The sequence below is a fragment of the Leopardus geoffroyi genome, chromosome B4, assembly GCF_018350155.1.
Source record: "Leopardus geoffroyi isolate Oge1 chromosome B4, O.geoffroyi_Oge1_pat1.0, whole genome shotgun sequence".
NCBI lineage: Eukaryota > Metazoa > Chordata > Mammalia > Carnivora > Felidae > Leopardus > Leopardus geoffroyi.
The window spans coordinates 109715026-109740568 of record NC_059341.1 but is presented as its reverse complement, the minus strand read 5'-3'; the positions used below and the strand labels follow the sequence as shown (position 1 = coordinate 109740568).

The window sequence follows — 25543 nt, the reverse complement described above, 5'->3', positions numbered from 1 at the left end:
ATTTAAGCCTTAGTGGTCTACATGTAGGTCAGCTACACTCAGCTAGGATATTCTGAACTAAACTGGATGAGAGACTTTTGATCCATGTGTTTTCATTCTGGTAGTTTGGCTGAAGCAACAATGGCTAACTATGGTATGGCATTTTTAAGGAACGAGTTGGAATCAGAAACTCATAATGCCACTCTTTAAGGCTTCAATTCAGAAATGGCATCCCGTCGCTTTTCCGTTGGTTAAATGAAGTCAAATATCTATGTTTAATATCAATTCCTTATGGAAGTAAACTCGATAAATACTATGCTTTGGCAGGAACTTGGAGGAAAGGAAGAATTTATTAATAAATGCTATAATCTGCCGGTAAGGCTTGCCAAGAGACGTGTTCTCAGTTGGGTTTAGTCAACCTGTATTTATTATGCTTTTGTAGGATTCAGAAAATCCATACAAGAGAGTGTACCATTTGAGATAAATAATATGTGAATCCTGAATAAGCTTAAGCCTAGACATGAATATGAATAAACATGGATAAGAATAAACTCAGGATAAGTACATGAGATGACTAAGGAGAACAAGAGATTAACTGCATGTGTTAATTATCAATGCCTAAGTAAATGAATATACCTCACAAAATTAAATAAATGTATATATTCAAATATGTGAAGATCATTTTGTTAAAATTGGATATAGGAAAAATTTTAATTGAAGCCATTATACTGGCTTACTTTTAAATACATAGTTGAAAAACTATGAAAGAATTCAGTCAATCCTCTTGTTCATGGTTGGTTCCCTATTATATTTAGTGATCTGAAGGGACATTTTATTGAAAAACAGAATCTCTGGATTGGAAGAGCCCTTAAATGACATGAGAACCTCAGGCAGTTGTGTAGGAATAAAATTAAGATGAATCATTGTACACAGGCAAAGCCACTTTTGTATCTAGTAAATTTCTGAAAATTTCCTGCATACTTTCTGTGCATAGGTTCAAGGACTGTTCCTAGATTCTCATTTTGTACCCTGACTTAAAAGAAAGTTTTATTTTGAATCTTGCCAATTATGCAGCACAATGTTCAAACATTGTTTACTTTTTGGGTATTTTAAATAGTACCAGTAAAGCACATTGGCTTTCTAGTTTTTAACTTAATATTTCTAAAACATAACCCAATAGCAAACAGAAATTTGACGGTCACATTTTAGGGAAACTCATTGCAGTAGTTTTGTTTTGTTTTTTTATTTATTCGATTTTTTGTTTTGTTTGTTTAGTTACTGTTAGGCAAAAAGTAAGCAAAGTGTTTTTATTATGAAGAGAAATATGTTTTAGAATTTCAGAAGACAAAGAGAGATCATACATTTTTATGAAAGTTCTATACATGGTAACTTAAAACAACCTAAAATAAAATCAAATGTTAAAATATACTATGAAACTATTTTAAATAACATCACTCAAGAAGTGTGTGGATCCAAATAATAAATTCCAAACATATTGTTAAAATTACTTGTTTTGCCTTAAGGCAATCAAGAATAAAAGCAGACTGATGTATCTTTTTGCAGGAACATTGTTCTATGGAAGACCATCAAGACTGAGGTTTTTCTGAAAACTTCTAAAAGCTTAGAAGCCTAATACAGGAATGTTAATAAAACGTGCATTGGCTTTCCATTATATAGGCAAAATACTCTGGAAGATCCACTGTGCAGATATACTCATGCACATAAACTAGGAAACCAGGTGGGGGGAGCGTTAAAATTTCAAAATACGCATTTTTTAAATTTAATTCTATTGTAATAAATACATCATCTATTTTATTTCTGGTTAATAGAAGCTTATATTTGGTCTTTCAGTTTTTTTCAGATAAAAATTCATTTTTGCAGAAACCTTTTCTTTAATTTTACTTTAAAATTTTCTACTAGAAGTCTGTACCCTTTTACCAATCCCATTTTCCTGCTCCCCGGCCCCTGGTAACCAGCCATTCTCTGTTTCTATGAGTTGGACCTTTATATGAGTTGGAACACAGTTTTCAAAATTATCTGAAATAATTTGGAAAGGGATTTAAATAATAAAGGGCTCTTACTAAAATGAGATTGAACATTTTGCTTCAAATACCTTCAAAATAATTATTGTGTATCAGTTAACAATTTTGGAATTTGGGGTAAAAATTGGTGCTTCTTGGGGCACCTGAGTGGCTCAGTTGGTTATGGGTTGTACTTCAGCTCAGGTCATGATCTTATGGTTTGTGAGTTCAAGCCCCACATCGGACTCTCTCAAGTTAGTGTGTAGCCAGCTTCAGATACTCTGTCTCCCTCTCTCTCTGCCCCTCCCCTACTCACATTCACCCTCTTTCAAAAAGTAATAAACATTAAAAAAAAAAGGAAGGAAAATTGGTGCTTATTATTGTCCTTAGAGCTTTTTAGCTATGGATAATTCATAAGGAATATTATATCATGAATGGACTCCTTCAATTTAGAGAAATATCCGTATTTAAGTTTATGGAAAAATCAGAATATAGACTATAAATTTGAATGTTATTAAAAGAACAAATGTTTTAAATTTTTGTATCTGAAAATACATACTTTTAATGATTGTATTTTTACTTTTATTTATTTATATTGAAGAATAGTTGACACACAGTATTACCTTGGTCTTAGCTGTACAGCATAGTGCTTTATCAAGTGTGTATTTATGCTCTCTACTCATCACAAGTGTAGCTACTATCATGATCACCATACAATGCAATTATAATATACTGACTAAATTTAAAGTTGGATTAAAAAAATATGTATTTAAATTTGGAAGTTTACTCTTTAACCATGATAAAGTATAGACTTGTGATTATAGTAGCATATTGAAAAAGAGTACAATCATTTGCAAATGTTTGCTTTGTACTTAGGTTTATACCTTTCATAGGTTATTTATTTTCCAAAAGATTTTTGCCTCAAACATAAGATTTATTTTGTGTATGCTTATACAGGGAGCATAGCTGAATTAAAAGTGTTCGTTGCTTTTTTCCCCCAATCCATCTGAAGGAGATTAATAGAGCTACCATGATGACAATAATAACTGACACTTGTTGAATGTTTACTAGACACCAAGTATCTCTCTTGCTACCTTATACATAGAAACCTTTGTTTAATACAAAATTGAGCATAATTTCTTAATTTTATCTTCTCCCCTTCTGTGTTAGATTGGACAGACATTTGATAAAATTTTATAATGAAAGAACTTCCACAATCCTTTATCTTAACCTCTTCATTTTTGGAGGTAAGAACTCTAAAGATCAGCTAGTTTTGTGGCACATTGGAAGTCACCTGCCATCTGCTTGAAAGTCCTAATGAATAAGTTTCATCTTATTATTATTTTTTTTTTACAATTGAGATCCACAAAGGTAGGTATCATATTCTTAACACTAATTCTATTAGTAATCAAGCCTGAAATTTTATGGCTATAGAACCTCTCTTCTAAAAGCAGTAACAGAATTTAAAAATATAACACACTCCTTGTAAAAGCTTGATTAATATATATTGAAATTCATACTTGACGCTGATTATAAAATAGAATGAGTGATATTATTCATTTATTTATTCAACAAATATTTATTGAGCATCTGCTAAGTGTACAGTCTCTGTGATCCATTAGTAAACAAAACAGACAATAAACACCTGCCTTCATGAAGACATTTATTCTAGTAGGGAAAGAAAAAATAAAGAATCAGTGAAAAGTATCCCTTATATTAAGCAGTGGTAAGTGCTAAAAAAAAAAAAAAAAAAGTGACACGGTAGGGAGATATTAAGTGCAGGAGAGGGGAAAAAATTCTAGTTATGGTAGGCCACAATGTCTCCCTGAAAATGTGATTTTTAAAAATAAAGATCTGAAGGAAATGCAGATGTGTGTGGGAAGAGCATCCAAGGCAAAGGGAACAGAAAGGGCAGAGACTTTAATGTGGGTGTGTAGCTGGCAGATTTGAAAATTATGGAGGAGGAATAGGAAGTGTTGAGGTAGATGAGCTCTTGATGGAACAGGAAATCAGATTATAAATGGTTTTACAGATCGAGTTGAAGATATTAACATTCATGTTGAGAAAGAAAATAAGTATCAGTTGACTTTTCAGTAAAGTCACTTAGGGGAATCAATACAAGCATATGGTTCAAAGATTGAACCTCAGGGTTCCTTAATATTTAGGTGTTAGATAATTTTAAAAGCAAAACAAAACAAACAAACAAACAAACAAAAAACCAACTGAGGAAAGGTATCCAGCAAAGTGGAAGGAAAACCAGGCTTGTGTTTTGTTTTTGCTTTTTGTTGTTTTGTTTGTTTGTTTTTTAAGAAAAGAGGCCAAGTGAAGAAAGTATTTTAAGTTAGAGAGAATAGTCTATGATGCCACCTGGTTCTGATACAGCAAAAAATGTAAGGACTGAATTTAGCATTGGACTTAGCAGTGTGGCAATTAATAGTGATCACAAAATGAGCAGTTTTGTTGGAGTTGTGGCAATAAATGTTTGATGTTAGTGGGCTTCAGAGAAAATAGGAAGAAAGACATTCAAAGAATAAAAAAATAGACAGCTATTTCAAGGTGTTTTGCTTTATAATTAAAGTAACAGAAGAATGAGGTGATAGCTATAAGAAGTGGTATCAGTATCATTTCTCTTTATAAGATGAACAACATAACTTCATGTTATTTTGATGCTGATGGGTTATGTTCCAGTTGATGGGGAATATTTGATAATTAAAGGAATAAAAAAGGAATTGCTGCAGCAATATCCTTGAGAAAGAAAAGGGAGATAAGAGGGTGTACACAATGGAAAACCTGTATTTAGTTGGAATGCAGTCCATCCTGATGATGGAAGAGAAGTTAGAGTATTCAAATACAAATGCAGGAAAATAGATGTCAGGGGAAGATGGTGTGTAGAATTTCTCTTCTGACTGCTTTATTTTCTTTAATGAAATAGGAAGAATGGTCACAAGCTGACAGTGGGAACTGAGAACTTTGAGGCAAAAAAGGACCTAGTACAACAACATCTAATAGAACAGTAAAAGAGTGAATGGACTATAGAAATACAGTATGAGTTAGTGCTCTTGAGTTTATAGCTAGTCCAGATGGTTGGGAGTTCCCTCCAGGCTGGTACAGCAGTGCAGGCTTAGATGTACAGCTCTTGGAGATTTGAATTTAGACATAATTATGGGTTAGCTAAGAGAGAAAGCAAATATGACAGAAAACAAAGGAGTTGATGTTGCATTTAAGTGAGAGATTTTGTAACAGCAATTAGATTTAAGCTTGATAGTAAGAGAAGTGCGAGTGTTGGATGAGGGGTGAGAGATAAGGAAAAATGGTAAGATCTCACTGGTTTCAAGCCATCGTTGGAGTTGGGCTTTCAGAAGGATTGAGCTGGAAAGATAGAACACTGTAGTAAGGCATGCTTGAAACTGAGGTTTGGGGAGAGTAATAGTGATTAGTAACAAAGTCATGGGTATGATCACTGAAGTGAATTCTGAAGTTAACCATCAAAAATATGGTTGAGAAGAAGAATGGAAAGGTCTAGGTCTTAGACTTTGGACTTTGAATTCACTGCTGAAAAAATAGTGTTGGAGAGAGTTGCAGTGAGCCAAGAGCTAACATTCAAAAAACAAAGGGAGATGACTGGGGAGAGGGGGCAGGGAGAGCAGCCAGAGGCACGTTTGTTTGTTTTTTATTTTACAGAGAGAGAGCATGAGAGGGAGAGAGGGGTGGAGGGAGAGAGAGAGAGAATTTTAAGCAGGCTCTATGATTAGCATGGAGCCCAACGTGGGGTTCAATCCCATAACCCTGGGATCCTGACCTGAGCCAAAATCAAAAGTTGAATGCTCAACCAATTGAGGCACCCAGGCGCCCCAAGGGGGTGTTTTATAGAGAAAGGAGACTCAATCATCTGGACTAGGATAATGAATACAGAAAAGGCACTTATCCTACTTTGAGTCCCAGGCTTATTAAGTCTGCAGAAGAAGCAGTATCTTCAGGAAAGAGCCAGATTTAAGTGAGAACAAGACAGTGGGAGAGACATTCAAGGAAGAGGTTGAGGTCAATTTTTCTAATGGTTAAGCTTGAGAGAAAAAAAATATGGATAGGATGGATAATGAAGATTCAGAAGATGTCTTGGACTAGGAAGAGATCAAAGACGATATAATCTAATCTTTTATAACTTGAAGTCTCTTCACAATATAACTAATACTTATCCAGTCTCTATTTGACTATTTCCTGTGATTTGTTTTGCACAGAGAAGCCCATTTCAAAAAAGAGATATTTTTCTATGTTCAAAGATACTTCCATTTGCCTGAAAATTAAATAAAATCTATCCGACACAGGTTCCTTATAATTAGAACTCTCCCTTGCTTCCTGTCTCTACTCCCTCTTTTGATCGTTTGATTCAAACTCTGTGGTTTGCTTGCTGTCTTCCCTCTTCAGTTTCTGAGGCTGGACAGTTGTACATCTCCTAGTTACTTGTTTCAAATTACTTAATTTCATCAGCTGACTATCCTAACAGCTACTGTCATGTCAAGCAACTTCAGTGAGTTCCAGTTGTCTTACTGCTGATAAGTTGCCTTCTACTTTGACATTTTTCCTCCACATCCAGCTTCTTTTTGGTCATGTCATATTTACTCTAACTCTTTTAAAAACTATTCTTGACTCCCTTGTTCTAATCTCATACACACCTGTCAAGACTGCAACTATGGACGAATCCCTCTCTATGCCTGTATTCCAACAAATAAGCATCAAACAGTAAATTGGAGGTATTATAGTTTCACATTCACCAAACTCAAGTGGGCTTTCCATAATGCATTCAAGAAACTGTTTCCCCAGAAAGTTAACTCTGCTTATTCCCACGATAAAATGACATTTTAGCCGCTCTACTTAAATATTTTATTACTTCTTTCTCCTCTCTACCAATCTCAGTGCATAGCTTCACTTCCTACCAGAGAGAATACATCATACAGTAACTGCTTAATCATTGGCTACCAGATCTAAAAGTTAACCTGCTGTCCGCCAGCCTTCTCATGACCATGAAGAAAGTGCTACTCCAATCCAAATCCAATCTCTTCCATGTGTGCTTGTTTGTCCCCAGAGTATTTCCAGCTCTCTGTGTCCTGCATCTCAGCATCTTCATTTCTACCACATATTCTCTGTGATCAGTCAAACGTGTTTTAGTGCCTATAAACTTAAATAAAGCAGGAAAGCCTTGACCTGACCTCATGTATCACTTTAGCTATGACTTTTAACTGTCTTTTGTTTCCTGCTATCCTTTCATAACCAGCTTTTCAAGGAATTTTTGTGTGTATGTTTTTGTTTCTTTCATTTATACTATTTCAACTTGCTCATTTGATTTTCCATTCTTGCCACTCTTGGGCTGCACTTGCAGGGTTATCAATTAGTAACATGTTTCTGTCCTAATTTAGTTGTCAAATATTTTACACAATTGAGCACTACTTTCTTCCTGTGGAGATCAAGAGGATGTTTTATGGTTATATATTCTCAGGCTCTAAAATTCAAGTGATGACAGTATGTAATTATGTTAACTTTTATTATTATTTTTTCCTTATAACCACAGTTAGATTTTGAGTTCCCATTCTGCTTGGTAGCAAAAAAAAAAAAAAAAAAAAAAAAAAGTAACTGAATCAATTCTATGTAAATTCATTTGCTTGAATGTATTTTCAGGCTTAGGTTTTAATTCAGGGAAATCAAAATTGCCTTTCCCCCTCCTCCTTCTGTTCTTCCTGGATTGGTTTAATTTCTGAAATGTTTATACAATTCAATAATATCAGATGGTAAGGCATCTGGATTTCATCCTTCCTTTGTCCTAGACCGACATCTGTTGCAATGTACAATCATGCCCCATGTCCCCACCACATTGGCATCTGCTGAAGTTTTTGTATTCCCACCTGGTTTCTTGACACACATCCTTACGCTGCTCTTTGTTATAATTTCCTCTCATCATGACCACAGATCCCTTCAACATCTGCTTGCTTTCTCTCTCTCAGCCAAGTGTCTTGTTATCAGAGGCAAAAAGGAATTCATGTTGTGCTTTCTCCTGTTACCCAGGGACCACATGAGACTTGCTATGGCTTTCTTGAATCTTCTCCCTCTTCAACAGCAAAGAGACACCTCAGCCCTCTTGCTCCAGTTTTACCTGGCTTACTAGGGAATCCTAAAAGGATATTTTCCATTGTCCTGGAAAGGATTAGGGTAAATAAATCCTTTATTCATGGATCTCCAAACTGTTTAGTAGTTTCTGTAAATGCCCCCTTTAATTTTTAGTGATTTAAGAGTAGAAAAGACAGTGCATAAAACTTCTCCTTAGGTCCTACCAAGGTCTAAAAGATTCTCTCCAACACATTGTTCAACATTTTTCTCTACCAAAGGGAGTAATTATTCTTATTATTCTAATGAGGGCGAAGAGTGATTTAATGTTTCTATTCTTCCAATGCCTTGTCTGTTACATCAGTAACCTAGCTCTTATTAAAATAAAAACCAAAGATTTACGATCTCTGCTTTTAGGTCTCTGTTTTCACTCATCTCAGCTGGCTGGCCTCGGGGAAAAAAAGGGACCACATGTTAAAGGTTAAAATACTTGATGAAGATTAGAGGGAAAGATTTACATTTCTGCTTATGGCAGAATGGGTTTTCTGCCCCTCTCTTTGGGGGAAAATTATAAATGCTGAATAGATTAACACATTTAAATGTATGTTGAGGAGCTGGATAGAAAGTAAGGAATACTCTGAGGCAAAACCATAGAAAGGAGAAAACGGGAAGTAATAGGTAAGAGCTGGTACTAGCTTCCATGTTGAAAGCAGTTGCAGATCCCAGTGAACTTGGGTTTCAGTTTTCATAGATTTACAGAGCATAGAAAATAGAGAGATAAGTCAAGTACTTTCTTAAGTTAGGAAGGCTAAAAGATAATAATCTCATCATGAAGCTGGGTCCACCAAATTGGCCAGTTCCTTGATGTAAGTGTAAAAAATATATAAATGTACATTCACTGAGGGTTTTACAAGAAGACATTCCTATCTTAAATCCTAGTGATGAATAAGAGGGACAGAAAATCCTTCTAGCTAAAAAAACCAACCCTTATATTGTATTATAGCCTGAATTTACCTAATTATGTGATGTGAAAGACTTTAATGCAACACTATACTTTAAAATGGTCCTACACTGGAATAGCCCCCAATCGCCAGGCAGAAATAAGTGCAAATCTTCTCTGAAAACAAAACAAAACAAAACACCGTCTTTAGTCCAAGCCGCAAATAATTCCCACAAGTAAAAATTTAAGAAATGCAAATTTATAATATCACAAAACTTCCAAAGAAATAAGGTGCCACACAAGCTAGAGTCTCCAGAAATGTGACAGAATATCAAAACTGAATATATAAAATAAATATGCTTCATGGGTTGCATAAATAAATGGAAAAAAAGTACTGAGAAAAAGAAAATAGAGAATATTAGAAATTGGAAAGATTTAGCTAAAGACTCAAAAGATTGGTTCAATATTGTAACTCTTGTTTTAGGCTGGGGTACCTGGAAACAGACTCTGAGATACACATTTCAATGCAGGAAATTTGAGTGTGTTCTTGGGGGAAAAAAAAATTCCACAGGGCAGTAAGAGAAGCCTGATTAGGTGATACAATTGCCAACAGGAGCTTCAGATGATCTTATCATGAACCCTGGACCTACTCCTAAAATTACTACTCAAAGCCAGACACATTTTTAGTGTCTATTATACAGAATAGCAGCCATCCAACAGATAGAATATAAGGTTATAAGGGGAAAATGAGATCACAGGTATGAAAATTTCTTAGGAACTTGAAAAGTTCTATGCACATAGTTATCATGATTACCTATCCAGAAATCAAAAGTACAGCCTCACTAGAGTCAGATAATATCAATTCACTTCTGACTCTAATACTCACTAGTTACTGGACTGAAAGAAAATTACTATATTTCTCTTTTCCTCAGTTTTCCCATATCTAAAGTGAAATGGATAAAAACAACTTTGTGGGACTGCTGTGGAGGAGAGGAACATAACTGAAGAATAAGCATAATACTATACAATAATAGCTTATTAAATATTATCTGGTACAATAAAAGTACTTTTAAAAAGGGAGAGGAGGATCATAACCATAATTTCTAACTTACCATCTGTTTCACCTTTTCTATGTTTCCTTTGATATGCTATTTTAATTCCCTGTCCCTAAGACATTTTCTGACCATAGCAAATGCAGAAACCTAATTCCCACTCCAAAAGCAAAATAGTATTTTGCTGAAGTTTACCTTTATTGGGATATAGATATTCTGCAAACTCAACAGGACTCTTTCTCTGACTTTTTCTGTACTTTTACAGAGATTGAAATTGCCCATCTTACCTTTGTTGTGGCAGCATATCATATATTTGAACAGTGATACTATTTCTTGGGCCAAACATTTGAGAATAGAGTGATTTGTTTTCTCTTGCTACTATCCTGACAAAACAAGCATAGATTATATAGCATTGAGATTTTTACTAGCAGAAGCATTCACTATTAATCAAATTAACATTGAAAAATTTGTTTTTTTAAATCTGTGCCCTGGAAAAGATTACGTATAATTTTCTTCTTGGTTTATTTGTTATCCTACTCTTAGAACAGATTAGTTACAATTGTTTCATTAAGTCAAGTCCCTTCATTCGGACCCTTTGAAAAGAGCAAAATTCTTACTAATTTTTATGGTTGAAATTTTCAACCCATTCAGTAGAATTGGAATATATCTCATAAGAAACTGATTCACAGTGGGTTTCCTTGCAATAATAAACAAGTACTTGTTTTATTCTTTGTGTTTGATCAGATTTATCTTGTTCTTCTCTAAAGAAAATCTGGGGCAAGTTGGCCCCTACGATAAACTGTCAAGATGAAAAATCCACACTGTAATGTCAATTTGCAATCCTTGTGGTTCAAAGGATATTTATGGCACATGTGATTTATTTTTCAATCACCTAAGATTTAACAAAGAAACTATATCATGATTAATCTCAAAAAATTGAGAGGTAATTTATTTTTACAAATTCTGGTTGAACAGCAAAAGCATGTCATTTCTAAAGGTGCTATTAGGAACAACAATAGCATGCCAGCTATTGAAGTATGTATAGCCCGAATATTTTAAATTACAAAGAAAACCAAAGGCAACACCTGAGGAAAAACTAATACAGAAACTCCACTGTCATTTTGGGGAATTCTCTCATGGATACTGGATAGCTGAAGTGATGTGTAGCATCTTTTCAGGGCTTTTCATATGAGGTTAAACTTTTATTTTTCAAGTGTATGTTATCCTCTTGAATCCTTCTAACATGGTAATTTTAATACAAATTTTGGTTAATAAAATTGACAAAAATAAATTGGTTGAGATGAAAATTCAACAACTTTGGAATAGCTCCTATGTTTCAAATGCTGTGACTCTTGATTTTGGCAAATGACTTCTTGTACTTCTTAACATCAACTTAGGAAAATCTACTTTAGAATTAATCTCCTAATATTCACTTTCAGCTGTATTCTATTCAGGATCAAACCTGATAGACCTGCCTTCTGCTGAGTAAGTGCTTGGCTTCCTTACTTACACAATTTTATTTTCTTAATGATAACATCTATCATTGCAAATTGCTCCTGACATAAATTTTCCTTAAGGTCTTTCTCCTTGTTTTCTTGCAAAACCAATTTAGTCTTGTTTTAACTATAAAAACTAATAATTGAAAATTCTTGCTAAAGTGCATTATTCTATTACCAATTGTTCTGTTGCCAAAAATTACATTTAATCATCCTTGTCCTTTTATTACAAGTATGTAAACAGTACATAATTTGATGTGTTTGAATGGATATTGAAGTATCTAAGATATAGTGTTAAGACAAAAAAAGTGAGTTTGAATATAGTGTGCTTTATAACTACAGCCATCTGTACAAATATATTTGTTTATTAGATAACAATGTTAAAACACATTGGTACGTGCATAAAAATCTGGTATAACATGCAGCTAATTTATTGAGTGAGATTATACTGAACATTCATTCCTTATATCCTTATGTGTTATATTTGGCAAGAGAGGTTTTGTTTTGGTTTGGCTTGGTTTAAAAATTAAAATGTTACATTTATTTTACCATAACTGAAAATTTAGTGTGGAAAGAGAATTTGGTTTGTTTTGGTTTTGGTTTTGGTAATAAAACATGGGGAAAAGACCAGAAGCATGTAGAACCACATATAATAATGACTAATTCCAGGAGGTAGAATTATATGCAATCTTAATTTCCTTGCTTCTTGACTATATTTAAAATATGTGTTCATGTAAAAGAATTATCAATTTAGGAATGCAAGGTAGAATCATGTTAATGGACTAAAATCCAAAACACCCTCATTTATGACACTTGTAAAAACATCTCATTTCTCATACACTTTTTTTGGAAATATTTTATTAATATGGTTAACTCTTGTTTTGATGAAATGTATTTATCAATAAACTACCTTAATTGTGTGAGCATTGTTAAATCAGCAAACTAAATGTGATACATCATAGCTAAGTTACTGTTTGACTTTGTCTTAAGCTTTAGTTAATTGTGAGTGGATTGACAATTAAGTGGGTTTTTTTTTAACTTTATTTTTTCTTAGTTTTATTTTCTTTCTTTCTTTCTTTTTTTTTTCCTGGTGGTTGTGTCAGTTTTTGTTCGTTGGCTTTCTTAATAGGGTCACAGATAATGACAGTAGAATAACTCCATACCGTCTTTCATGTATAACAGGGAAAACACATCAGGAAGATTAGTTTCTATTTGTAAGAAACATTAAAACAATACAAAATAAAAAGAGTACTCAGTAAGCCTTGGTTTTATATATTTCTTTCTCTTCTGTTTTAATGTACTAAATCACTCTTTCTTACCAACAGTATACACATTCGGGTGTCATTAATTCGTCTTAAATATATCATTTAAATACATTTGTTTTGAATATATCATTTATAAATTTGTTTACCTTATATCAGTAAATGTGCCTATTTTATTCCTAGTTATCCACTCTATTTTTCTTACTATTTTTGTCTTTCTTTGACTTCTGGCTTTCCTTTGCCTCTTCAAACATCTCCAGTAATATTTGAGATCTTTGATAGCTAATGGTAATGTCAGAGGACATTTCTGGATGCAAGCCAATCATAATGTCTTTAAGTAATGTTTATATATCCCAAGCTTGCCAACTACTTACCAGTGCATAGCAGAAGATAAATGTATGCCACTCTACTAGCAAGGCTAAAAGAAGCCAAGCCATCTGACTGCTAGCAACCTAATTTTTACATAGCTGTTTATAATTCTCATCGTCATGTTATAGCAATATGATTTATTAATCCTTCTGGCATTTTTCTCCTTGACAGCTTCTCAGCTGCTGTTGCATCTTTCTTGGATGGGTAAGTTCTACATACTATTTTGAAACTGTGAGTCAAATTTTATGTGTTGAGACTTCATTTGTTTTAGGCACTTAGGCTGCTAAAGTGGAAGAACTTGAATTTAATGCCATCAAAGATGAAAACAGGGTTCAAGCATTTGAGAGACATAAAAATAAAGAAATATAAATTTGGAGATGTAATTGCAATGGAATCTTTCAATAATTTTAATTAAGAGTAGGTTAAAATATAACTTATATTATAGTTTTTACAGGTAGGCCACAGCATTTTACTCCAAATAAAAAATATACTTTGTGACCTTGGCAATCTTTTATGAATATTAAAATATTTTGACTCAGGATTACTTTTGTCAGAATTATTTAGAATTTTGTACCTTTTAACCGCACTTTTACATTTTCAAGTTAATTTAAAATCACCAGTAATTAGCTATAACTACCAATTCAAGATGGTACTTACTTATCCATTATGTTTCATTTAATTATAATAAAATTAGATTGATTGTTAGATATCATACATATCAATGCAATTTATTTTTTTTTTCAACGTTTATTTATTTTTGGGACAGAGAGAGACAGAGCATGAACGGGGGAGGGGCAGAGAGAGAGGGAGACACAGAATCGGAAACAGGCTCCAGGCTCTGAGCCATCAGCCCAGAGCCGACGCGGGGCTCGAACTCACGGACCGCGAGATCGTGACCTGGCTGAAGTCGGACGCTTAACCGACTGCGCCACCCAGGCGCCCCCATATCAATGCAATTTAGAAAGCTATTGGAAGGGAGAGTGTGCACACACACACAGTTGGTTTTGGTTTGTTTTTTGTAATAAGATATGGGGAAACAATGACAAACTCCAGGAGATAGAATTACAGGCAATCTTAATTTCCTTTCTAAGAAAAATATGTGTGTGTGTATATATATATATATATATATACACACACACATATATATACATATATATGTATATATATATAAAATATGTATATATTTACTTCTTATTTATATATTGCATATGCACACACACACACCAATGATTTACTAAGCTAAGCTCTAAAAATGATTGTTTTGCTAGAATTTATAGCCAAAAAAAGAAAAGATATAATTCCATAGTTCCCTTTGTCTAACAAAAGAAATGAAGTATTTTTGTTTAATGTAGACTGACACATTTTTTTTCAGGCCGGTGAATCCAGAAGCAATTCAGACATATAAAATATATTATGAACTATCATATTGTCAACTATAAATTTACACAGACATTTTTTTAGATGAGTAACTTATAGTTTTGGATTTCTATCTCATCTGCTGTCTGGATATTGAGATCCTTTATAGTGTCATGTCTTAAGTTAGTGAAAGTTTTGCTATGGAAAATGAAGATAATGTGTGTTCATGTTACTTCCTTATGATCTAATTTGGTACATTTAGTTTAAAATTGTGAGAGGAAGGTATAGTTTATCATGAGATTATCTCACTCAAAATTCAGGTGCTTTAAACTGGATATTGTCCAGTGATAAATTATGTTTTTGTCATGGAATTTTGAGATGAACATCTATAGGAGTATATTCTCTAGTGTTGATTAGAGAAAGATCTGTAATCTTTAGTCATTAACATTCTTCTGCGAAAGTTTTGGAGTGTGATTGTGTTTTCTCAACTATTCAGATGTTTTCTATCATATTTCTTCATAGAAATAAAACAAATGGTTAATTCCTAAACATGTAGGAAAAAATACAACCATGATGCAACTTAGCATCTGTTTTAACTTTGGTAGATAGCTTGTTTTCAGATTCCAGAGTTCTTCGTCATTGTATTAGAAAGTCAGGGGTACCTGGGTGGCTCAGTCAGTTAAGCGTTCAACTCTTGATTTCAGCTTGGGTCATGATCTTGTGATTTGTGAGTTCTAGCCCCACATCAGGCTCTGTGCTGACAGTGCAGAGCCTGCTTGGGATTCTCTCTGTCCCTCTCTCTGCCCTTATCCTGCTCTCTCTCTGTCTCTCAAAAAAATAATTAATTAGTTAAAAAGAAAGCCATACTATTTTCTAAAGTATTTTAAACACAGCTGTTTGCAAGTGAGTACACAGAATAAGAATGGAGTGTTGAGGATTTTAGTCTCTGTGTCTATCCAATTTCTTGTGAAGTCTTTTGTCTGATCTAGTCTAACTCAAAATCATTACTACTTATACCCAATTTAAGTTCCCTGAGAACTAGTAAACAACCAATGGAAAATCAATTACGTAATTATCAATTTTCAGATAGCTTCTCATTTCTTAGAAAATGAGGGGGAAAAAAGAAAATCTTGCATACCCTCAATCTCATCTTTTATAGTATATAGTACTATAGAGTAGGAGATAATGGTCACAACATCCAGAAAACTTGAATTATTTTCATTTTTTTTTAAGATTTATTTATTTTTGAGAGAGAGAATACAAGTGTCGAAGCAGCAGAGACAGGGGCAGAAAAGCCAAAGAGGGCTTTGAGCTGACAGCAGCGAGCCTGATATGGGCTCAAACTCACCAGCTGTGAGATAATGCCCCAGCCAAAGTCAGATGCTCAACTCACTGAGCCACTCAGGTGCCCCATAAAACTTGAATTTTAAGTCACTTGTCTTCATTAACACAATAATGCTATCAAGATCTTTTAAAAGTCAGTGTTGACTTTTAAACTTTTAATAATTTGACAAATAACTTATGTTAATATTGTTAAGATGACATTTCACCGAAGCAAACTCTATTTCCCAAAATTAGCACAACTTATTTTCTTTCTGAAGTCACATAAACAAATTAATTTGTGACTGTTGATATTACCTATATGGTGGGGAAATTTGAGCCATTATGGATACACATACACACACACACACGCACACACACACATATGCCATATATACATATGTTTATTACATTGTAATATCTTGCATTGTTTTATATACATATAAATACATTGATTATGATATATGTAAGACATATTATATGTATTATAATCAGTGTATGTGTACAACTAATGCTTAAACATTCCTTATAAAGTTTTAGATCAGAGAAAGTGGATGATCCATAAGATAGTTCTGGAAGTGATAGTAATGAATTTAAAGCATTAAACTAGCCAGTTTTTGAAACACTTATTAATGAATAAAGATTCATTTTAAAGAAAGTCATTAGGATGCTATAATTCTGTCAATATTTAACTACATGAAGCTTCACAATTTGGGTAGGAGCAGTTGTGTCAAAGAGGTCACTAAAGATTGTTGCGTCTTGAGTCTTGCACTTTACATATCACAAAATAAAGATTTACAAAGAATGATTAATTGTTTGGGAGCTAATTTCCCATTAAAATTTGAATCATTATTAATGACAATGAAAGTATTTCCTATTGTTAAAAAATTACGTGTAGTAAAAATCTATGAAAATGCATTTTCATTCAGGTTTGGATTTTTCAGCATCTTAAAAAGCACAGTTTACAATTCGTGGGTATTCTGTAGAACATATCCAGATAAAGGAAAAACTTACATGTGCTTATACAGAAGCCTTATTTCTCTAAAAACGCAAAGAAACTGCCTTGACTCTCTTTTGCTTTCCTCTTTTAATTGTTCCCTAAGTAAGTTAAGACATACACATACTCAACTTGCAAACATGCAATTTCAGAAATATTTTCAGAGGTAAGAAATTTAATGACATGCTTCTTGCATATTTACCAGTGAACTTTACTGTAGCTGTTACATTTTATTTTTATCAAATTCCAAGAATTAAAAAAAATTAAAATAATAATTTGAGAAATGTGTAATTATGAATATATAAGGAGCAGTGATGAACCTGGCAACATTAATATTTTTGTATTCACAAAATTCAAAGAGTAGTAAGAATCAACTCTCTTGGCCAATTGTTATATAAATTACTGAATGAACACTATGTTGGGGTATCAGTGTACATCATTACTTCAACCTCAGTGTAGTACCTATGGTCTTCATATTCTCCTCAAGAAGGAGGAATAATAAGCAGGAGGACCCCTGAGTTTAGCATATACAGGAATATGGTGGACCTATGTTTTTCATATGCATGCCATTTTTGTCTCACTAAAATAACTCAATTCATTACATGTATATCAATTAGTGGGGACCCAGCTCCCATCCCTTCATAACCCCCAATACCAGAAAGAGTGACAGACATATGACTCAGGTCTATAAAATCTGAGTCCCTTATATGATTAGTCAGACAGATTGATATAGGGCTGTGTGAGTAATCCAAGTTAGGTTACTGCTTTTGTCCTTATTTGCTATTCTAAGGGAACAGAATAAAGCAAACTGAGATAGGAATAGGAAACAGGATCCCTATGTCATGGTTTGAGACTTAGATTTTCTTCAATAACATTTGTTAATATATCCACTTTTTAAAAAATACATTGTTTTGAGATTGATTCTCGATTGATCCCCTAAACATATTGACTTGGTGGTATATGATACTTTGGGACTTGCAGATCATTCTCTGAGGTGGTCTTAATAATAGTATGTTAACTGAATCCATTTTTTTTGTGTGTGTGTGACCAAGATCTAGACTTTGCACAGTATTTGCCAAAGATGGGAAAATGAAGCATTTAGATACATATTTTTTACAATGTGAATGTGTGTGTGCATGTGTGCACGTGTGTTTAATTTTCAGGAAGTAAGTTAATTACAAGAAAAGATCCAATAGCAGAATTACAAGTATTCAGTCTTTTGTTGTCATCTAAAGACTTGACCTCAGTGTCAGATGTTTAACTGTTCTAAGGACACTGGCTCTGTTCTTCAGTGTCTGTTAGGATCTTCGGAGAAGCTGCTTGCATAGAATATTATATGATCTACAGCAGTGCTAGTGTTCCCTCTCTTTCAGTTTACACCCTGCTTGTTTCCTGGTATGCACAGTTCACATCACCCTCCCTCCCACTGTTGTCCTTATTTCTCTAGCTCTTGAGATAGCTGGTGGGAGAAGAGAACTATTACTAAACAATGACTGCAATGTGCTAACGTGCTCACCCATCCATAAGATTCTTCTATTTACTGCCCTTGTTATTTATGTTGATATTTGCTTAATTTAAGATGTACACAGCTAAAATATGGGGTGATTTAGAAAGACCATGGAAATAAATATTATCCATGGTTCTTTCTTTCACTGAATTATATTAGATTAATAATATCTATGCTAATGATTCTACCCACACTAAACGTCATAACATCTTTATATCTACTCTTTTAAAACATACAATGGAAGATGCCAATAAAGCATGGTATGCTGTATGTTTTCAGTAGAATGGACTTGCACAATTGAGAGAACATATTTAGAATCCTCTGGCAGGCCCCATGGTTTCTGTTTGTTTTGCTTTTATTTTTACTATTAAAATTTTGATCAGTCTTATGTTATCAAATACCTTGTGGTCACTTTAAGACAAAAACACAGTTCCAATTAGGTAAAATTGAATTGACTAACCCACATAATAATCAAATGCTGAACCTAATTTAAAGTCAGATATTTTCCCTTTCTCCTTAGGGACCCTGTAATATAAAACAGAGCAATGATTCTTCATTCTTTCCTGGCTAGCATTTCTTCAACCAACTCAGCTATTTAGCTAAGGACTCTTAAGTCTCCATGATCAAAAAAGAGGGAGGAGAAGAAAGCAGATAAGAGCATTTTAAAAATGAAATTCATGCCTTCTGGGCCAGATACATTGATTCTGTCAACTTTTTTTTTGTTCTTATGGATCATTCCTGTGGCTCTTTTGTTGCTAGCTCCCTTCCTTGGTATGAGCAAGGTCTCCCTCCATTATGCTTTGTCAAGGTAACCCTCACACACCAATGTAGCGCATACCAGCAGCCTTGGCTAAAGCTTGGAAGGTCATCGTTTTGGACAAGATGCCATTTTAAATGACAGTCCAGTGCTCCTATTGCTAGACGCATCCCTGGTACTTTAGGTTCTTGCATTCTTTAACCTGTTTTTAGGGCAAGTGGTATGATTGTGCCCCTGCAACTTTGCACTATTCCATTTTAGCTTTTTCAAGCATGAGTCAAGAACCATGTCGACGTCACTCCCGCTTCAGTGAAATATACCCGATCCCTTTATTGGCCTGTTAAAACTTCTTTTCCTGACTTTGTATTAGTTTTACCCTCTACTTTTTGAAGTGTGAATGTAGGAGGGATTATGGGGGTGGACAAAGCATACAACTTACTGTTCAACTTTCTCCAAAGAAGTCTTTAAATATTCTGGCTTTATTTTCCAACTCCCAACCATCTGTGTCCTTGATGTGACTGAGGGGATTCATTTTAATTGCCAAGTTGAATTTCTTTATAAATGATTTATTTATTTTGTATTGGTGACTAAGCAAAAACAGAATTGTGTTTCATCGTTTAGAATTTCCTTCACTAACTAATGAGTGCTTTAAGGTCATGAGCCATGTCTTTTATTCCTTTTGTTTTTCCTTTTGCTCCTGATACAGAAAAGTCATCATGAATTCTTTTTGGACAGATGATTGAGTCATACTTTGAAATGAGACAAAAGAGAGTGGGGAGCTAGATCATGACAGGAAAAAACTAAATCTTAGAAAATATAAATGTTGATATTAATAAGACCTAATTAGAGTAGTACTTCAAAGGAAATATAACATATAAAGCACTCTGTAGTTTAAAACATGTCACAGATTTCTTTGACACTTCTATCAGGTCAAGTCTGTGTTCACTTTCCTTGGACCTTGGTGGCCTTTGTGACTGCCTCAATGAATAAACTTCAGAAGAAGTGATACTGCATTGCTCTGTCTAAGGCTAGATTTAAAAAGGTCATGTGGCTTTTGTAAATCTCTCTAGGGACATTTGCTTTGGGAGACTTCAGCAAGCAAGAAATCTAGCTATCTTTTATTTTTAATTTCAGTATAGTTAACATATAGTGTTATATTAGTTTCAGGTGTACCATATAGTGGTTCAACAATTCTATGCATTACTCAGTGTTCATCATGATAAGTGTACTGTTAATCTCCATCATCTAATTCACCCTTCTTCCTACCCACCTTCCCCGTGGTAACTATCAGTTGGTTTCTATAGTGAAGAATCTGTGTTTTGGTTTGTCTCTTTTTTTTTCTTTGTTTTATTTCTTAAATTTCACACATGAGTGAAATCATATGGTATATGTCTTTCTCTGACCGACTTATTTAGCTTAGCAGTGTATATATAACCTCCATACTCCTCCATGTTGTTGCTATCTAGCCATCTTAAGTATACCGTGTAGAGAGACAAAGCAAGTAAGTTAAAAAAGGAAATATTTAACTTTAACTCAAATTTAGAGAAAATATTAAGTCAGGTGAGACCAACTAGCTGAGCGCATTCAAAATTGGAATTATGACCAAAATAAGTGATGCCATTATTTTAGGTCATGATTTTAAACTGCTACACAGTAGTAGATAACCAGAACAAGAAGTATGAAATATTGAGAGCATTTTTTCCTTGAGAAAATGGATGAAAAATGAACTGGTTACAGAGTTTGTTTTACCATTATGGTTTAGGTCAAGATTCCTCAGAGCAGCCCTACTGACATTTTGGGCCAGATAATTTTTTGTTGTGGGGAGTTTCTCTGTGTATTGTTAATAGTTTACCGGCATCCCTGCCCTGTTCTACTAGATGTCAATGGTACATAATCCGCCCACTTGTGACTACTAAAACTGTTTCTGGACATTTCCAAATTTTCCTCTGGAAGCCAAATCACTCCTGGTTGAGAACCACTGGTTTAGATAAACTTAAGAAAGAATGGAAGGAGAAAAAAATCTTGTGAGAGAAAAGAATATAAAATGTTATAATCTAAATAGCAAGAAGTTGTATCAAGCCCCCTAATAGTAAGCCAGGAAGTAAAGACATTACTGAAACAAGCATATTCCAGAATTTGATGTAGTGTTTGCAAAATCATCAGAATGTTCATGCTATTCATACTTTTGTAAATCCATAGAATTAGAGCTCCATTAAGTTGTACAGTTACTGAGGTTCACCTTCACGATTTTTTTTTAATTTCTGGTACTTTTGTTTCTCTTATTTCATGCTTCAGCTGATTTTTCATGTTATTTTGTATCATTTCATTAAAAACATTTTTATAAATGAATGGCTTTCCAAGAGATGAGTTTTGTCCCTCAGATAACCCCATAATTTAGCATTTGGGGCTTTTAAAAATGCTTATCAGGACACAATTATTAATTGAGACTAATGGGATATGCTGTACATTTCTGACAGTATAATCAACCTCTTCAAATTTTGATGATAATAATTGCCTGGCAACTTACAATTCAGAACATTATCAGAATTTTTAGTCATGGAAAAGGAACAAAAGGGTTAGGATTTAGAGTGAGGGGACATTAGATTTTAATAAGAATCCATGTTTTTTTCTCCAGTGTGAATATTTTAAACTACTGGCATTATAGTCCTGAATTTTCACTTTTAATACTCTTATATAAGCCATTTAAGGATGGGCTCTGGGTGCTTCATTGTAATTTATTAGACTTGTTTCAAACTTTTCTTTCTGAGCAAGGATTATTGTGAAAATTATCATTACTAGTTTGTTTACTTTTGTAAATTGTTTAATCCTCCAGAGGAGGTTGGTTGACCAAAAAGAGAGCAAATGGGTTGATTTTGTTTACATCTTGGAGCCAATGATAGTGCTATTATTTCCTAACAATTCTGCTGCAAATGCTGTTTGTCACAAATGGTGAAAAACCATGAAAGGATTAGTGCAAATCCATCTTAGGTATTGGACAATATAATTCTATCACCATAACAATGAAAACAGCTCAGAATATACGATATACTGCTAAGAAATGAGACGCATTATCTGCACATTTAATGGACAAGAGATTTGTCCGCATTCCCAGTGCTAACATAATGGTGTTTCTACTGGAAGTCTAGGTAACCGACTGCCTCATCATATTCTGGACTTAACTTTCAAAATACCAGACATTATCTTTTTCATGGTAATTGGTATGTCACTATTACAAGGCATATATCTGTCATCAGTTGACAGCTACCACTTATCAGAGGAATAGGACATCCATTGCACATAGCATTCAAGTAGATTAAATCCATTTTTCTTTCTTTTCTTTTTCTTTTTTTTTTTTTTACAAAATTTACATAGTACAATGACATATAAATTGATTTGTAAGCTATTCATAACTTCTAGATGTTTACCTCTTTCATTTTTCAGGAAGTAGAGGAATTGTTAAAGCTGGATAGATCTGGCATGCTGGTATATTTGCCCTTCTATAATTGATTTTTATTTTAACGTTACTCGCTTTTTTGCAAGGGCAAGTTGCCAAACAAGATGAGATAATTTATATTTTGTCACATTTGCTTTGAAGGATTAATGTATACCAACAAGAAGAATCAAAAAGATAATATCAGGCAGAGCCAACTTTGAAGCAGAGAGTAAGTTACTCTCTAAAAACAAAATTAGACTGCATCCTGTTTATCAAAATAGTTTCTCAATTTTCACATTTTTTTAATTTAATTTGGCACATGTTGTCCTGTTTTATGTCTATGAGTACCTCCTCTACCAGATTAATGTTGGTTTACAAATGTTATTGGTAATTAGGAGGCAGTTTATGTCATATGTTTTAGAAAATCACTAGAATTTTTTTTTATAATGGCAACAAACAGAATTCAGCATACTAACATGTTATGTTGTTATCTGCCCAAAACAATAGTTGTTAGGTTATACATGAATCAATTACCTTCAGTTGGATACATTGAAACAAAGAAATAAAAATACAGAATCCAGTTTTATTCACTGTTTCTCTATCAGAAACACATGAAAACCATGTGATTTGAAAGTAGGTTTTTTATAAAGGTCAGTATTTTCTTTCTTGAAATTCAGGTGTTATTACTAGTAAACTTTAAGCATTCATAAACCAGAATAATAGCCTAAAGCTGATATTGATTTATGACATCAGATAAATCTAAAGTATTACCAAAGTTTGTGGGCAAAGTTATGCTAACATAATGGTGTTTCTACTGGAAGTCTAGGTAACCTTGTGCCTCATCATGTTATTTTCATGTTAAAGGGAAGTAGAGGGAAGTAAAGTAAAGGGAAGAGATGTTTGTGGATATATGTGGAGTAAATATTGAGGAAAATAAATAAACACAGAAATAATACCTAAGAGCCTAAATTTTGAATGTGGTTCTGTGATACTCACTTACTTCTCTCATGCCTTTATATTGACACACATACCAAAAAGAAACAAGGTCAATTCTGTAAAATATTTTATATGTGAGTGATATATCTCTAAATCAATTAAAACATATTATTTTAGTACTATTTTTGTATTTTCTTTAATTTGAGGAGCTACTTAGACATTATTATGTGTAGGGGCGCCTGGGTGGCTCAGTCAGTTGAGTGTCTGACGTTGGCTCAGGTCATGGTCTCGCAGTTTGTGAGTTTGAGCCCTGTGTCGGGCTCTGTGCTGACAGCTCAGAGCCTGGAACCTGCTTCAGATTCTGTGTCTCCTTCTCCCCTCCCTGCTCATGCTCTGTCTCTCTGTCTCTCAAAGATGCATAAATGTTAAAAATCAACTAAAAATTGTTATGTATAATTATACAAGATTTGACACCAATATAATGCGTTTAACTGTCCTGTGACTTATAGTTGAGTTCTTACAACTTTATAGTCATTCCTCAAATATATCAAAAGATGAGACAGTCTTAATTCTAATTATTATTTTGTTCACTATGTGTACTCACTATGTGTACTTTCTATAGTTTGCTTCTACCATAACTAAAATTATTTGGTATGCCAAAAAGATATTTATTTTGGGGCGCCTGGGTGGCTCAGTCGGTTGGGCGGCCGACTTCGGCTCAGGTCATGATCTCGCGGTTCGTGAGTTCAAGCCCCGCATCCGGCTCTGTGCTGACAGCTCAGAGCCTGGAGCCTGTTTCTGATTCTGTGTCTCCCTCTCTCCGACCCTCCCCTGTTCATGCTCTGTCTCTCTCTGTCTCAAAAATAAATAAACATTAAAAAAAAATTAAAAAAAAAAGATATTTATTTTTATGTACTTTTGTTGGGATTACCTTTTATTCTCTCCTCCTATCATAGAACACAGTAGATCACAGCAGTTTTTGCAAAGTAGGACTCAGTAACTTAGTGAATGAATCCATAAATGAAAAAAATAATGCAGAAATAGATGACGGGTGAACTGAATGATTGGTGAGTGAATGAGTACCATATGACACTTTTTTCCTGGTGTTCTCTCTGGTCAGGAAATCTTTTCCCCTTCATTCATTATCTATGTATGTTTTCCAGGCTTCAGCTTTCCATTTTATTCTTCCTTGGTAAATTCATTTGATATCATTATCCTAATAGTTATTCTTCATGATAAACATTCTTCAATGAAATATTTTTGACATACTTTATGACAGTGTTTTATATGTATCATTTCTATGCCTTCTCAGGTTACTACATGTTCGGAAAATTATAAAAATAATGTATAATTTCCAAGTAGAATGTATATCAGGCATATTTATTTATTTATTCATTTATTATTTATTAATTTATACATTGACCAATTAAGGGATTAAAAATCACTTTTATAGATGCCAAAAGATATTTATCAAATTTAATGCACATTTTCAAATAAAAACATCTGAATACATTATTAGGAGAAATGTATTTTCTTAAATTTATAAGGAAAATCTCTAAAAAACAAGCATTATTATTTAATGCTGAAAACTAAAGGCATCACCACTGAAATGAAACCTGAACAAAGATACCACCATATTTCATCTTTTAAAAAAGTCATGCATAATTTGAGAAAAATAATTTTAACAACGGTCAATAAGAAAGTGACGTAATTTGATAAATCTGTTTTTATATAGCTGATCATTAAATATATTCTGTAACACAAAATTAGAAATCTAAATGTACATGAATAAGACAATAGAATACTGATTCAGTCATGTTGATTTAATGGAATAATACATAGTCATTTAAAGATGAGCCATGTATATGGAACAATATTCTACTTATAAAATCAAATCGTAGAAAATATTGATTATATTACCAAATTTTAGAAGGGGGATATATATATATTTACCTGTGTGTGTGTGTGTGTGTGTGTGTACACACATTTAATACCTGTGCCTATAAAAAGAATGAACTAGATTCG

General features: G+C 33.6%; 1 protein-coding gene across 3 annotated transcripts in view; it reads left to right on the top strand.

The window, feature by feature from the left end:
- Positions 1-25543, top strand: part of MGAT4C (MGAT4 family member C) — a 740390-nt gene that overhangs the window by 84698 nt on the left and 630149 nt on the right. Inside the window, exons 2-3 of one of the 3 annotated variants that reach the window (XM_045467108.1) lie at positions 11525-11570; positions 13384-13416. The exons of 1 other annotated variant lie outside the window; for it this stretch is intronic. The gene's annotated coding sequence lies outside the window, so the exon portion shown is untranslated. The remainder of the gene's footprint in view (positions 1-11524; positions 11571-13383; positions 13417-25543) is intronic. One more of the 3 variants, XM_045467110.1, reaches the window with a different exon arrangement.